At 37.6% G+C, this 15,458-nt stretch overlaps 1 protein-coding gene across 2 annotated transcripts in view; it reads left to right on the top strand.

The window, feature by feature from the left end:
- The first annotated feature begins 901 nt into the window (after positions 1-901).
- LOC135698527 (sodium- and chloride-dependent neutral and basic amino acid transporter B(0+)-like) overlaps positions 902-15,458 on the top strand; it is a 382,858-nt gene continuing 368,301 nt past the window's right edge. The window contains exon 1 of one of the 2 annotated variants that reach the window (XM_065218542.1): positions 902-1,311. The gene's annotated coding sequence lies outside the window, so the exon portion shown is untranslated. Of the gene's footprint in view, positions 1,312-10,676; positions 10,730-15,458 lie in introns of those variants that run through there. The other variant, XM_065218543.1, reaches the window with a different exon arrangement.

The raw sequence follows: 15,458 nt of genomic DNA on the forward strand, positions 1-15,458 counted from the left end.
AAAATCTGGAACATATTAAAAAAAATCTGGAAATAAACGTGATCTGTCTGTGTGTCTGGCAAGATGACTGAAAATCTGGAAAATCCAGATAAATCTGTAATACTGGCAACACTGCGTGTAACGGTCATTTTAAACTTTTACCGACTTGTTCTGCTGTTAAAAAACCCGTTAAAATACAATCGACTTCGGTGATTTGAATGAAGTGTGTAAAGGGAGACCCAGGGGTTCATGGCGGTGGAACCATAACAAAGAAATCAAACAAGTCTATTGAAGAATCAAAGTGACGATTGACTCACACTGGGTGAAAATGGTAATGACGTTTTAATATCTGTCAAATTATATGACATTTTCTTTGTTTTACATCATCATTTTTGTAATTGCAAATCTTAGAACTAGTTGTCGCATAGCCAGTTTTGGCTTTACTTTGATTCGCCAATAGGAAATTGTTCTGGGCCTAGATTACAGCAAAAACGAGCTTCCGCTTAGGATTGAAGCATTTCACGATGGCTATATACTAAGCTAAAACGACTCTGACTCTTCAGTTTAGATAAAATTCTGTGCTGTTTTACTCCATCCCGACACTGCATGGCTGGAAAAGTCGGTACCGCGTGCTGGTGAATATTCAATGAACGTTTGAATAGTGCTCGAAAGTATCAATCCTGTCTCAAATGAAACCCAATAAGATTCATTCGATTCCAAACGAGAGCGAGAGTCTTCTTCAGTCGAGTACGTTAGCTTTCGAGCTTTTACTCAGAGCGAAAATGTTTCCGTCTTCCATATTGGTGTTCACTGCAATCATCATCTTCGCGTGTGCTGCCGCCTACCTCGCTTCAACTGAACAGGTAGCAGCCGCTTACGAAAGAGACTTGGACTGCTCGATTTGTGTCGAACGCATGTGCTTCAGTACTACTTCAGTCGTGCTTCTCGTTGGACGTGGGTCATCGCGACGTGTGTAAAAGGGCTCTCTGCATACATAGTTTGTATCCACCTGGTTGGATGTGAAAATTCGCGCGGGCTGTTCACTATTACTATACAGTCTCTTCACATGCTTCTGTGAAGACGAGTGTTGCATGAAACATACATAGTGTCGGTATCGTGTGCGCGTCCGTTTTCTCGATCCCAGTGTTTTGTGAAAAGTTACTCTTCAATAACTTAACATCACCCGTGTGGATTTACCTGAAAGAGAGTGAAAAGCGACCGTTTGAAAAAAATCGAGATCGAGATTTAGTGTGGTTTTCCCGTTTCATCCTCGGTCCTTTTCGCTAGCCCAGTGTGAGATTGCAACGTGCTAACCGTGTGTGTTTATCAAGTGTGAGTGTATTTACACAATTCATTCTATGCCTAGAGTCTGTTTGAGAGAAGTTATTTAGCCAGAAGAAAAAATATGAAACACGTTATTATCAGTTGTGCAAGCAAACCACCAACCAACTAACCAAGCAACAATCCTACAACACACAACGTCGACGGTGGCTCGTGAATATGGAAATGGAAATTATCTCCCATTCGCTTTCGTTTGTATCTACGTTTTTTTTTTTAAATCGCCGTTTAGGTGTGTGCAAAGAATAAAAATGCAACAGCAATGATAAACTGTGTACAATAGAAGGTAGCAGAAGCGCGAGCTAAAAGAAGAATTGAGGAAAAACATATCATTTTATGTGCGGAATCTGTGGAAGCTCGTCTCGTCTTATTCGCATCGTGTGGCTACATCCGCGTGGTGGGTTTGCTCGTTGTGTTGTCATCGTCTGCCAGCGTTCATGCTGGTGTGAGGCTCGACTGTGCGTTCTACACAAAAGATTTAAACGTTATTGTCGTCAACCTTTTGTTTTCAGAGCTGTGCTCTCCGCCAATTGAGTATATGTTAATTACACTGTTCTATTTTGTTTCACTTTCGGGTGCATGTAAGAGAATTATTAGTTTGCATCATCACAGCGGAACAAAGGATTGTTGATCCTTAGGGAAAGTGGATTTTAAGTAAGATGGTGCTTGGTATTTTCCGTATGGCGTAGTGGATCCTAACAGACTTCAAGTATGGAAGAGTCGTCAAAAATGAGACGATGCGAACCTTTTTGGAAGTTACAGCAAATCAACTTGTTGAATATTGCATTGCAACAGCTGCACATAAGTCATTCCATCGATTGTGTAAAAATGCGTTGTACGATGTATACTAAATTTGAAAACAAATTTGCATACGTAGATGTCATATTGCAACAACAGCAATATTTAACAAAATGCCTTTGTCAACATACGCGCTTACCATTTCGTTGAAAATTGCCACTATAAGCAATTCCAAAACTTACGATTAACAGATGAAAACATTACAGGTGCATGGATTAATATCGCCCTACTTTCTTCATCTTACACGCTTAGAAATGATTACAGACCTTCAGGTTTTATACCTACACAAACTTTACCTCATATTCTTAGATCATACATATAAACATCATTATTATAATATCTCATAGTTTCATAATTTTGAAAAGTAGCATTTTAGCTGTAATGAGCATTTTCAAGCCTGATGCTTACAGAGTACACACTTAGAAATTATTACCGACTTCGGTCATTTTTACCAAGTTTTCAACAGCTGAACAAAACAAGGAAAACTTATCCGCAATGATAATACTTGATTATTTAAACCAGGCTAACATTATTTTGAAATTAAAATTTTGTGAAATAGCTTTTGAAATGAGGGTCAAAGTTTTACCGAATGTTCGGTAAAAAATTTCCGAAGTCGGTAATAATTTCTAAGTGTGTAGTTCAATTTGAAAACACACATAAAGCACTCATCAACATCAACCGGGCGACGCATCGGTGCACTGACATTTCAAAATTGTTAGCGAATTTGTCTTTGATGTTCGGTGCGTGCTTCGGGCTATGCAAGGTTAACAGAACAAATGATGCTGACCTGATGATCCTTGTTGGTGGCATGAATCGCTACCAGCTTTCGCTACCAGCTTTCGCTACGCTATTTGAAGTTTGCTTTGATCACTCTCAAATTTAACTATTTTGCAAAATTGGAAAGATGAGCCAAATTACGAATCTATAAAACTCGACCTTCTTCGAATTGAATGAAGCTTTGCATAAATTGTTTGTTTAGGTGGGTTTAGGTCATTCACATTTTTACTAAAATTCGACCATTTGCGGATTTGAACTTTCAGTCGCGAAAATCTCCTATTGCTACGTATACAAGATGTTATAGGTTCCGAAATCATTCTGAAGATCAGATTATTTTTCTACTAGATCACCCAAAACTTATTCAAATGTGTATGCCAAATGTTCTAGGATTTCCATATCGATATTTCGATACTACAGATATCCTCCCAGTTTTTGTTGATCTAGTAAAACAAAACATCTGAACTACAGGACAATTTGGAGAACCTAGATCATCTGGTTTACGTGGAAATAATTAAACATTATCCATATAGACAATATGAACCTGTTTGGACATATTTCGATACTACAGAATTTATCCCAGTCATGGTTGATCTAGTAGATTAAATTATCTGAACTCCAAAACGATTTGGAGTACTTAAAACATCTGATATACATGGCAATAGTTCATGCATGATCCACATAGACACTGTACATCTATCTGGAAATATTTCGATATTAAAGACATTGTCCCAATCTCGGTTGATCTAGTAGATTGAATTATGTGAACTCCAGGACGATTTTTAAGAACCTACAACATCTGGATTACTCGGAAATAGATCATGCATGATCCACATAGACACTTTCAATCTGATTGGACATTTTTCGATACTACAGACATTATTGCAGTCTTGGTTGATCTAGTAGAACAAATCAACTGATGTCCTGGACGATTTGGAAAACCTATAATTTCCAGTATACAGCTTGAGCTTGAGCTTGATTGACCGCCCACGGTTGCTACTCTGTTACTGCCAGATCAGCTGTAATTACACAGAGAACCAATAGACGATGCTTGGGACTAGCAATCATCCTCAATGTGTAAAAACTGGTGATCTTAAATTAGGCAATACCAGCGCCGGCCGCGCCCGAACACAGGTCAAGAAAGGAATGGGAAGGATTGTGTTGACATGACACTTGCTTTGATGGAAGCCGAGAACACCTCTGCACTTCCACGAGGAATCACTGGGATGTTGGATAAGAGGGTTGGGTTTGCAGCAGGGTTCGTTTTGGTAAACGATAAGCTGAATTGATGTCCTAACGATCATATAACGCGAAGGAGCTTGGGACTAAACCCACGGTCTTCTGCTCAGTAAGCAAAAACGTTTGCCACTAGGCAGACGAGCACCTTTTTAATCACCGAGTTGCTGTTATTACCATGTAGTCATATTAACAAATAAAACGATTGACGAATCTTGAATGTGGATGGGCCTGAGATTAGACTCATGATGTTCTGCTCAGTAAGCAAAAACGGTTGCTTTAAGGCCACCGAGCCCCTCATATCACATAATACCGTTGCTCAAATTTGTGTATCCATTCAAACCTGGAACCAACGACATCAACGAGTTTCGCAAAATACACGATACACAAGCGATTTTACCATAAATCTCTGATATGTAAGGACCTGGGACCGCGTTTTTCTGCTCAGTAAGCAGGCCCCTGTAACCGACGATCTTTCAAATCCGAAAACTAAAAACTACGAAAAAGTACTTAGGCCTTGATTAAGTTCCACTTTCACGCGACGTTTAATGACAGGGTCCTATCCAGGATTACATCTGAAAAATCGAAATCTGGCCAACGCCCACCTAAACTAACGCTATTCGCATAACAGTCCCATGTAGATATGAAATCCATAGGACATGGGACTGTTATGCGAATAGCGGCAGTAAACCTGTTCTAATCCACCTGAAATGACTAACGAATGGAAGACTTTGACTACCCAGCCATGCAATAGTCTCATTCCGTGCCTTATGGCAACTTGATGATTCTATTGCGCTCATCTTTTGGCACCACCCAGGGGAGACTTGGTCCTGTACCCAATGCTTAACTTATCTCCATTCCACTCAGCTACTCGCAATTTCTTGTGATATAGTGGGCGAAATATTATTATATGAGACAATTCAATGCAGACGTCTTTCCAAATTTGGCAGATCGACAGGTAATCGGTGAGTTACCACGATAGGTGCTATTCAACAACTCGACAACGTCCCATCGTCAACGCCTGCTATGAGAATTTCCCATTGCAGACGCCAACGAAATGACGTCATCGAGCTATCGATCAACTACCCTGGTTATCGCCTGGTACCTTATAGCACGATGCTAGGAGGCGAACCGGAAGAATCGATGAGCTACCTCTCCCCCATATAATTTCCAGTATACATAGTAATAAGTCGTGCATGATCCACAAAGTCACATATATACGATTCGGTTATGATGTGACAACGAAAAGGTTCATATTAGAAATAAAATAAATATCATGAAAATGTCTCTCCATTGGATTGGAGGAATATCCGTGCAAATACAGAACCGCGACGTGACCAACAGGTGTGACTTATGAAACTCTGGTAATTTCTCGATTATGTTCAGGGTGTTTGGTTTGAATCGATCAAAAATTGTGAAAACTATAGTCAAATTAACTACAACAATTAGCACAGCAAAGTACGTCAGAGACGCAAAGGTTAATTTTCAAGAAAATTTGCATTTCAAATGAAAATGCATTATTATTTTTTTAATAATGTTTCATCAAATCTAGGCCGGTTTTATTCAATAGAATCTCATAATGTAAGGGTGTTTTATTATGTTCACTAATTACTCAGAATTTATACTATACATAAATAACTGAAGATGATACATTGTTATTTTTTATTTTATTTTTTCAAAGGTTACAAGCGATACTCCATTAGCTCAGTCGGTAAAGGCGCAGCTACAAAGCAAGCCTATGCTGGAGGCGACTGAGTTCGATTCCCGTCCGGTCTATTAATTTTTCGGGTGGGAAAATTTCTCTACTTCCTTGGGCATAGGATGGTACAGGCATAGAAAGCTTTCAATTAAAATGTGAAGGTACTTCAAAGAACACTAAGTTGAGGGCAGGCTAAAATATAATATGCTATAAGCTATAAGCTTGAAATGCAATGTAGTATAGTGTACAACTGGTATTTTTAAGCACTGAAAACATTTTTTTTTTGTAGCGGATTAGTATTTGAAGTCACGGATTTCTTTTGATTTCGCGGATCAAATTTGGAAAATCTTGTAACAGCCCTGCACATACTATTTCAAATTCGCTTCCAGAGTGTCACAATTAGCGATTAGCTTTACCGACGAGTACTCACTCATCGCGGTTACTCATTACAGCTAAAATAGTTCAAAAATATCCATGCTTTACAATACAGTCAATTCTGTTATTCATGATATTTTTTTAATTTTGTCCTCATTTAGGACGAGAACATAATATTCAACAGCATCATATTTTTATTAGATTTTTTTTCTGATTTTTTTAAACAAGTTGCACTTAATTTGGTTGCAATTTGAGATCACACGATCAAAAATACGGATGAAAAAAAGTAAAGGGCTTGTCACTGTTATTTTGACGTAGACTACGTCTTACGGGAAGGTACTGGGGGTAAATCTAAAATCTAAAACTGCGAACGTCACGTAAAGGTGTAAGGTTTTGAACGCTTATAACTTTTTCATTTATAGATGAAATCAAAATCCAAATACACCAATCGATAGGAAATAACTCTCAAAATCTGCTACAATAAACACTTTTCCAATTTTCCATAAAATATTGTAGAAAAATGTACAAAAAAAGTGATAATTTTATCAATGTTTTCATGAAATAAACGTCCTCCCCAAACCCAGTCGTCATAATCGAGTACCATTTGGTTGCACATCGTGCTGCTTGAATCTGAAAAGTTATAAAAAAAAGCGCAACTACTACGTTATTTATGAAAGCTCCCTAAGCATTGGGCAACAGTGAAAATCAGTGCTATGTTTCAACAATGTTCCTATTCAGGTAGAGGTTCTTCAGAATGCTAAAAAAAAAGAACACAAAACACGGGTTGGACATTTATGCAAAATTTCGGTATTGATAGTGAATATTTTGCGATCAGAAAATTTAGCTTGAAATTTCGTGCGTTTTGTGAACGCACATCCATTATTTTGCATAAGAAAACGGGGTGTTTCTGTGGTGGGGATTTCCCTGCACAGATTACAGATTTCTGTACCAAGCACTGAAATTTTTAGACGGTACCTCTATTTATGCTTTTAGATTAGCTATGAAAGTCCATCCTACTTGGAAAATTATGCTATACAACGGTTTATAAAATCCCAGATTTTCACTGATGAGGGCGAGGCATAGCAAGCCGTCCGATTGCATCATTCTTCAAGTAGGAGGGGCTTACAATGCTTATCTCTTAGCATAAAGAGAGGTACCGTCAACTTTTTTTTCGTGCTAGGTACTGAAATTTGACAGTGAGCGTTGAAAAGGGCCTACTTGCAATAATCGATTCTATTCATCGATTTTCTTTCTATATTTCTACAGCTAAGCGAAACAATTCAAGCTGAACATTGTATTAGATACTAAGTAACATTGACAGATTCTCTTCGGCGACTTTCTCCTAGTATCCCCTCGGCCATGTAAAGACATTCCCACGTATTTTCAGCGATGCTAAAAGGAACTTTTATCTAGCATCTAATACGACAAACACAATAAGAAATGGTTATGTACCAAAGTTATTAACGAAAGAGAAAGTCGACGAAGAGAATCGATCAATGTTAAACTTAGGACCTAATGTAATGTTCAGCTTGAATATTTGTTTAATGTAGTTCTGTGACCTGTAACAGGTTGTATTGACTATAAAAATCAACAGCAAACGCACCGAGATATGTTAATCCAAGTGAGTTATTAACAAAAGAGGGAATCGATCATCGCGGTTACGCTCTTATGTATGCTCACTGTTGAATTTGTAATCTGTGATGGATATGGAAGTCAATTTTATTCCCACCACAGAAACGCTCCGTGTTCTTATGCCAAATGATGCATGTGCGTCTACAAAACGCAAACAAAATTTTTAAAAAAGATTGTACCGAGAACTTATTGGAGAGATTTATGGCTAATCGAGATATTCCCGGTCAACTACGAAATGTTGCATAACATTGGTGCAAAATTGTGCACCTGGTTTTTTTTTACCTTCATATCTGATTGTAATTTAGGAACCAAATGTAATAGAATATGTATTTGCATTTTTATGAGGTCCTGAATTTAACCAAGTTTTATTAAAAAGGAAATCCAAAATATGTACATTGGAGTGAAATCTTAGGTTACCTCTACTGTTTTTTTAAATTTTAAATATCTTTTTTTTTTATTATTATAGTCACTTTAACACTCTTGGGTCATTCGTGACTTGTCCGGGGGTGAGATTTAAACTCGTGACTTTGGCGTGAGAGGTATGGATGTTAACCACTACGCCGGGGTCGCCCCTTAAATATCTTGAAAAATGCACTAGAATTTCACTTTACAGCTTAACGTAGTCTACGTCAACCATGCGGTCGTGTCTCGTACACAACCCCACCAAATTTTTTCAATGCAAATTGATTTTTTCTTCTTTAAGTAACACTCTTTTTTTTCAGTATTCCTTATGAAAATCACTTTGAAATAATTAAAAAAAAAAAAAAAAGATAGATAGCAAAAGACTATATTGTGTTTACTCTAGTTTGAACACATAATTGAAAGTAATTAAAAAAAATGATGAGGTGGGCACATTATTTTGCCTATCAGTGTATTTCACATATGCCAGAAATTTGAAAATTGATATCAAATCATAGGGCTGCAATAAAAAAATACACCAGGGGCCCCAAGAGTGGTTCATTCTGAGGTTATGAGTTTGATTATCATTAATTTAAGAAATGTATGTTTTTGTTAGGATCATAATCTATATATATCCTGAATAAACAATCATATACTTACAATGAAAAATGAAAAAAGTTACAGACAATTGTTGATGTCCGTTTTATAACTTGAACAGCCCTTATATCGTGATAATGATTCACCTATGTTTTACACAGTCCTAATCTCTAGCATTCACGCAACCTTTTGCAGTTCAGTCCTATAAAGCCTCTGAAGGTGACCATTGAGATCTTCTAATCGTATTCAACTCCTAACACATCTAGGCTCACCTCATATAGCATTGGCCATCACCCTAAAAGCTTTATATATTTTTTAAACTTCGAAAGTTTCAGATTTGATGTCCCATAATTTCAAGCTAAATTTCAAAAGAAGATAATCCTGTGAGTGTTGGAGACCTATAAGTGCAAATTGAATGGATTCCATAATCTATTCGGTCTTTTAGAAAGCACGAAACATTAGTTTCGTTAGGTATAGTTTCAAACTAAGATCCAACAGAATAAAATGTATCTATGGTCCTTTCTTCTTCTTCTTTGCATATCAAGTTTATTGCTTATCACATAATGGCTTATTGCATTCTCTCAACTTAGTGTTCTAGAAGTACGTCCACAGTTATTAATTGAGAGCTTTCGATGCCTGTACCATTTTTGCTTTAGTATAATTGTGTGACAAGTACAATCATACTTTATGCCCAGGGAAGTCGAGACATTTTCCAACCCGAAAAATTCCTAGACCAGACCGGAAAATGAACCCAGCCACCTCCAGCATGGTCTTGCTTAGTAGCTGTGCCTTTACCGACTGAGATAAGGGAGGCCCGCGATTGGACGATTTGACAAAACAGAACAAAAATACAATGGTTAGTGTTATCCTCTTAGCAAAACAAAACATGGAAAAGCATTCATTCCAAGCTCTTTACCGCTTATCGTCATCAGCCCTGTCGCCAACAGGCAAACAAAATACAGTCATTTAACAGTCATTACAGCCATAAGCTCCACCAAAATATACACTTTACACCACAACTACGAACCCACCTCATTTGTGCATCCAAACTGAAAACTGTAACTAATCTCCCGAGGACATTACCACACTCGCGGTGGGCACTGCTCTCCGAACGAGAAGGGTTTAAAAAACTTATTTCCCATAATCTGTCTCACGCCATTAGATGTTGCATCGCCGTCATCGTCGTCGTTGTTTGGTGCACCGTGTGGGTGCAATGCATACACATTCGAAATTTAATCCGAAAAAAAAAACTAAACTAATGGAACATGAAAAAAGCTAGCTGCTATCGACGAGGGGGTGCATGGTGCAACGATTTTGCATTGTTTGAAACGTTCTGGAAAAATCATTACAAAATGCGAGCTTAAATAGAATATAGTTTATTTGCCTGGTCATTCGAGATATGGCACACAAACACGAGAGAGTGAGGACGGGTAGCTGACGAGCGGAAAGTTGGGAAAAATCTAATACCAACCTACAACTGGAGAGCTCTGGCAAATGTTGGTTGAATAGGTTGAATAGCTGGGATGGTATTGTTCAATTTTCCACTGCAAAATGTTTGTGTGGAACCTATAGTTATAGAGATAAATGGATGGATAGTTGAAGTGGTTGGCGTGCCGAAGAAATGTTTGAGAAAAAAAAAATACATGTGTGCTCAAAAGAACGGAGGAATTGCCCTAAAACGAAAACGTGTAAACGAACAATCTGAAATTAATAACAAATGCGAACGAAAATTAATGTTAGATTAAAAGAACAGGGCTTCTACCGACTAGTGCAGTGCAAGCGTTCGTATGATGGTAAAATAATTGTTCAGGTTGTGAGGTTGATTTACTACTATAGTAACTACTTTACCAGACACTAAATATCGCCCTCGGTGATGAGACGCGTGCTGTGCCTGAGTTGGAGGTGGGAAAAAAGCTGCCGTGTTACATAAAATATAATAGCACACATCGACGTCGCGACAACGTTGGTGGAGTATTGTGAAGAGAAAAAAAAAACAAGTGTGTTTAGAATTTGATTTCAAGTGGTTGCAGCTTTGTTTGCTCATATAGTTCCAATCTGAATCAACAACGCAAGAACAACAAATATACGCAGCAACTATATTGGCATCGGTATCATACGACGGGACCTGATACACACACTTGATCGGGTGCCGCCGCCGCCGCCGCCATCGTCGCCATCATCATCAACATCAACATCATCGCAATATCGGAGTAATTTATTGAACTTTGAATGAGATGTGGTCGATGTGTGGCACTTCAAATCGAAGCCAAGTTTCGTACTGATTGGAACGTGATACACTTCAAGACCCAATAGTTTCTGATGAATACACTCGATGGATTCACAAGACAGACGAAGGCAAAGTGTGGTATTCTGAGTATTCTCTTGGATTACTGATTGGGAAACTCGCTAGCGAATTAACTCGAATGTGAATGCCGGTTGCCGATTGCTACTCGAAACGGTAAGTACACCAATTAGCTTAATTATGTAGCAAACTGCCTCGAGGCAATTATATATTAACTCTCTCTGTGGCTCATCGATTGGGGACATTTGAATTAAGCGCTGTATTTGATGTGGAAATTTATTTTATGATCTTCTTAATGCCTAACATGTCATAATAATTATCGGAAAAAAAAATGTCATCAAGGTATGCTTATAACATGTTACAACAATAGATACTATAGTTTCCAGAGATAAGCGAAGGCACGAAAAGTTTTTTTTTTGGCAACCATGAAAAATAAATGATCTTACTAGCATCCTTGAAAAATTGTCATTCCATCATAGAGCTCTTCGTTGTGTAGTTTTGTTTTGTTACAGCCACAAAAGTTCAAAATGAAGTGCAAAGCAAATATTTGCAACAATGAATCGAGGAGCGGTTTGCGTAATATTTCTTATGCGAAATAAATCGAAATGTGGTGTGTGGAAAGCGTTTTGTACCCATAATATTACAATACTATCCTCGCAAAAACACCATGATGACGTCATGCTCGTTTGCCTACACTAACTGACAGTTCATTTGCCTTCACTCTACTTCGCCTCCGCTTATCTATGGAATCTATAGTATCTATAGTTATAACTGACCAATGTTTTAGATTCTTGAGTTTTACAGCCAAACATAAAATCTTGATCAACATGTGATATGGGCCCAAGTGTCAAATGTAAACAATGACTATAAACTTTGATTTCTCGCGGATTAAGTGAATGAGCCTTGAGCAAACCAACAGTAGCATCTGGTAGAGGATGTTTCCTTTACCAGATGGTATAGTTAGTTTGCGTGAGTATGAGCATAGACTGATGCATTATTTGAAATTTTCGCTCCACTGTGCTCAAATAGTTAAAAATTGGGCTCTGATTAGTCTCCAAAAATTTGATCTCATCAAATAGTTTTGTTTTCCTATAGTAATTTCCATATAATCTTCAAATGGTTTTTGCCAAGTCAGCTACTTAACAAATGAGTTTACATTTTGGGAGACTAATCAGGACAATATTTGGAACGGCAGCCCTAAGTATGCACCTTTAGAATTGATAAAACGATCCATAAAATATAGAAAAACATCCAAATGATCCATCAAACATCGGAGAAAATCCCTAAAAAAGTGTCGATGATCCATAAAAAATATCAATATTATCAATATTTTATGTGAAATTTAGCAACACAATTGTAAAAATGTACCGCTAAATTTCTAAAAAATGAGCATTGAAATTGTACTAATTACCCATAAACATATTGCAATTGATCCATAATACATTCAGCAGTGAACCTTAAACTAAAGAAAGTGATCCATAGAAAATCAAGTTTGCGCACCTAAAAATATAGGCATGATCCATAAATTAGACGTATACTATTCATGTTTACGACACTATTTTTTAAAATTTTGCTCCATAAACCTTGAAAAATTGCTCCACTGCATATCTATCTAGATTTACTGTCCTGCCCGTGTATTTTAGGTAGAGGTTTATGGATCAAAATTAATAATATAGTGTCCAAAACGTGAATAATCAACGTCTAATTTATGGATCATGACTGTTCGGAATATCAGGATAACCCTGTACCGCCAAACCCAGCGACAACCCTGTGGAAGATTCGGAGAACTACGGTAACGGTCGGTGTCAGCAATGACAGACGTCACGTTTGATTCAACGGAACTGTGAGTTTTTCCAAACTATCTTGAACACGTTTTACAGCTAAATTAAGTTAATTGCTTATCGTTTAATTAAATTTTAGTGATTTGTAGTGAACTAGCTTCTAAAATAGGTTAGTTGAAGGAGGAGTTCGTGAAAATATTGAATTTAATAACTCTATATTTGCTTAATCTAGATACTTCAATATGATCCTAAAATTTGGTAACCTACAATTTGTTCCTAAACGCTAGATACTTGATTTACCCTAAATAACTAGTAAGTAGCTCATTCTACATCGTTTGTGTGCTTAACTAAAATAATAATTGAATCCCTAAATCCTTAGTCTAGTCAAATCTTTGTTGAAAGAGTGACGGAAAATAACTCTAGGTTTGAAAAATCTCCCGATCAGCCTCCTATTGCTTTTCATGGAGGAATATTTCTTCCTCCAGCGCTTTCTCCTTTGCACTTTTCTCCTGCTGAAACTGGTCTAGGGATTCCTTCAGGCTGACCTCATTGCCACTTCCTTTTCCAGATTCGGATCCGGCATTACTCCTCGCACTATTATTTCTGCTAGGTGGTTTCTTTGGGACAGACTTCTTGGTTCCTTTCGGCACCTTCAGCATATGAGTGCACTTCGAGCACGTCTACGGAACCTCCTTTACAGCTGCTGTCTTACCAGCACAACTATAATGGGTCCAGAAATCGCAGACATCACACTGGACCCTATCATCTACGTGGTCATGGCCTTCACAAAGCGTACAGTTTCGATCGCTGTTCTGTTCTTCACTCAACGGTGACATATTGAGGTTATATCCGACGTTGTTCTTCAAGAATGTTCGGATTAATGATGGGTTAATAAAACCTATTTCAGTTTCAAGCTGACCAAAACGAGGCTGCTCTGAGGAAGTTGCTTTCATTAATCCGAACATGTCTATATTTTTAGGTGCGCAAACTTTATTTTCTATGGATCACTTTCTTTAGTTTAAGGTTCACTGCTGAATGTATTATGGATCAATTGCAATATGTTTATGGGTAATTCGTACAATTTCAATGCTCATTCTTTAGAAATTTACCGGTACATTTTTACAATTGTGTTGCTAAATTTCACATAAAATATTGATAATGATTTTTATGGATCATCGACACTTTTTTTAGAGATTTTCTCCGATGTTTTATGGATCATTTGGATGTTTTTATGGAACTTTTTCCAATATTTTATGGATCATTTATTGATCATTATATTCAAAAGTATGTTTACCATTTGGAACCGTTTGAGCATTTTGGAGTGAAAATTTCAAATTTTGCATCAGTCTAATGAGCAATCATCGGTAAACGTTATGTTTATATTTGAAAATTAGGATCTTTGCATATGTTGCTCGAGAAATATGTAAAGACATTTTTTGTACAATTCTGTTCGATACAGCAGCGCATGCCGATTTCCATACAAAATATTCAAGTTTAAGATATCCGCCACAGAATTACAAATATGCTCAATTTTGCAATTACGAACTGCCAAACTTTTTGAGAATTCTGCCGGGATGTGAGCTACTAGGTAAAATTGTTCTAAATAATAGCCCTGCTGCTGCTGCTGATCACAACCGGACACCACCACTCACCACATGAGGTAATTCAATAAACACCGTTCGGTGAGACCGGATAGAATTCCATTTTGAAATCTGTGTTAGGGAAAGTGCTTGTCGCAGGCAATCGATGATAATTTTAACTATCATAACAACAGTTGTACATTCGTAAACTTTTCAATAGTGACCTTTTGAAAGTTCATAAAGTGTTAATTTTAACAGGTTTGTAGAAAAATTTCCTTTCCAATTAAGAATTAAAATCCATAATCTATGGATCAAAATCAGACCACTTTCATGCCACGACCGACTTTGGTTTTTGAAATTGCACCATCAATGTTGCCTTAAACATACATGTTATGTTAGATTTAAACTTATGGGAACTGACGTTCGATTGATGACCTTTACAAATGTCCAGAAAATACTTTTCAACAAATGTATGGTTGTCCTGAAAAGAACCGTTTTGTCGTGGTGGTTGAATAATGCTTAGCTAATAGGGTGTTCAATACAGATGAGGCAAAACGAGAGACGCGCTTGGTATTGATGGCCCACAGCGACTCACGTAGAGCTACTGAATCCGATCAGTAGCGGTGCGGCTTCTTCCTCCTTCTTTGGTGAATGGACGCTTATGTGGGCTGCAGCCCGCTGCTTGCGGGCAGCCTTTTGTTGTGTACTATAGAACAATATTCAACGCCACGCGTCGAAAGCACTGCTGCTGCTACCAACCGGTGAACACTCGTGTTTATTTCAGTTACCATGGAGACGTAATTTGTGATTAGCCCCGGTCCCTTTCAAATTGTATCATTATTTATGAACGGCCTTATATTTGAAATGACGTTTCACATTCATCTAGTGATGTCCGATTTTCATTCGAATAATCGTTTAATCGATTAACGAACCGAAAAGTAAACTATTTATAATCGGTTAGATCATGC

This window comes from Ochlerotatus camptorhynchus, unplaced genomic scaffold (genome assembly GCF_037179485.1).
Source record: "Ochlerotatus camptorhynchus isolate MF236.1 unplaced genomic scaffold, CSIRO-AGI_Acam_v1.1 ptg000089l, whole genome shotgun sequence".
Lineage (NCBI taxonomy): Eukaryota > Metazoa > Arthropoda > Insecta > Diptera > Culicidae > Ochlerotatus > Ochlerotatus camptorhynchus.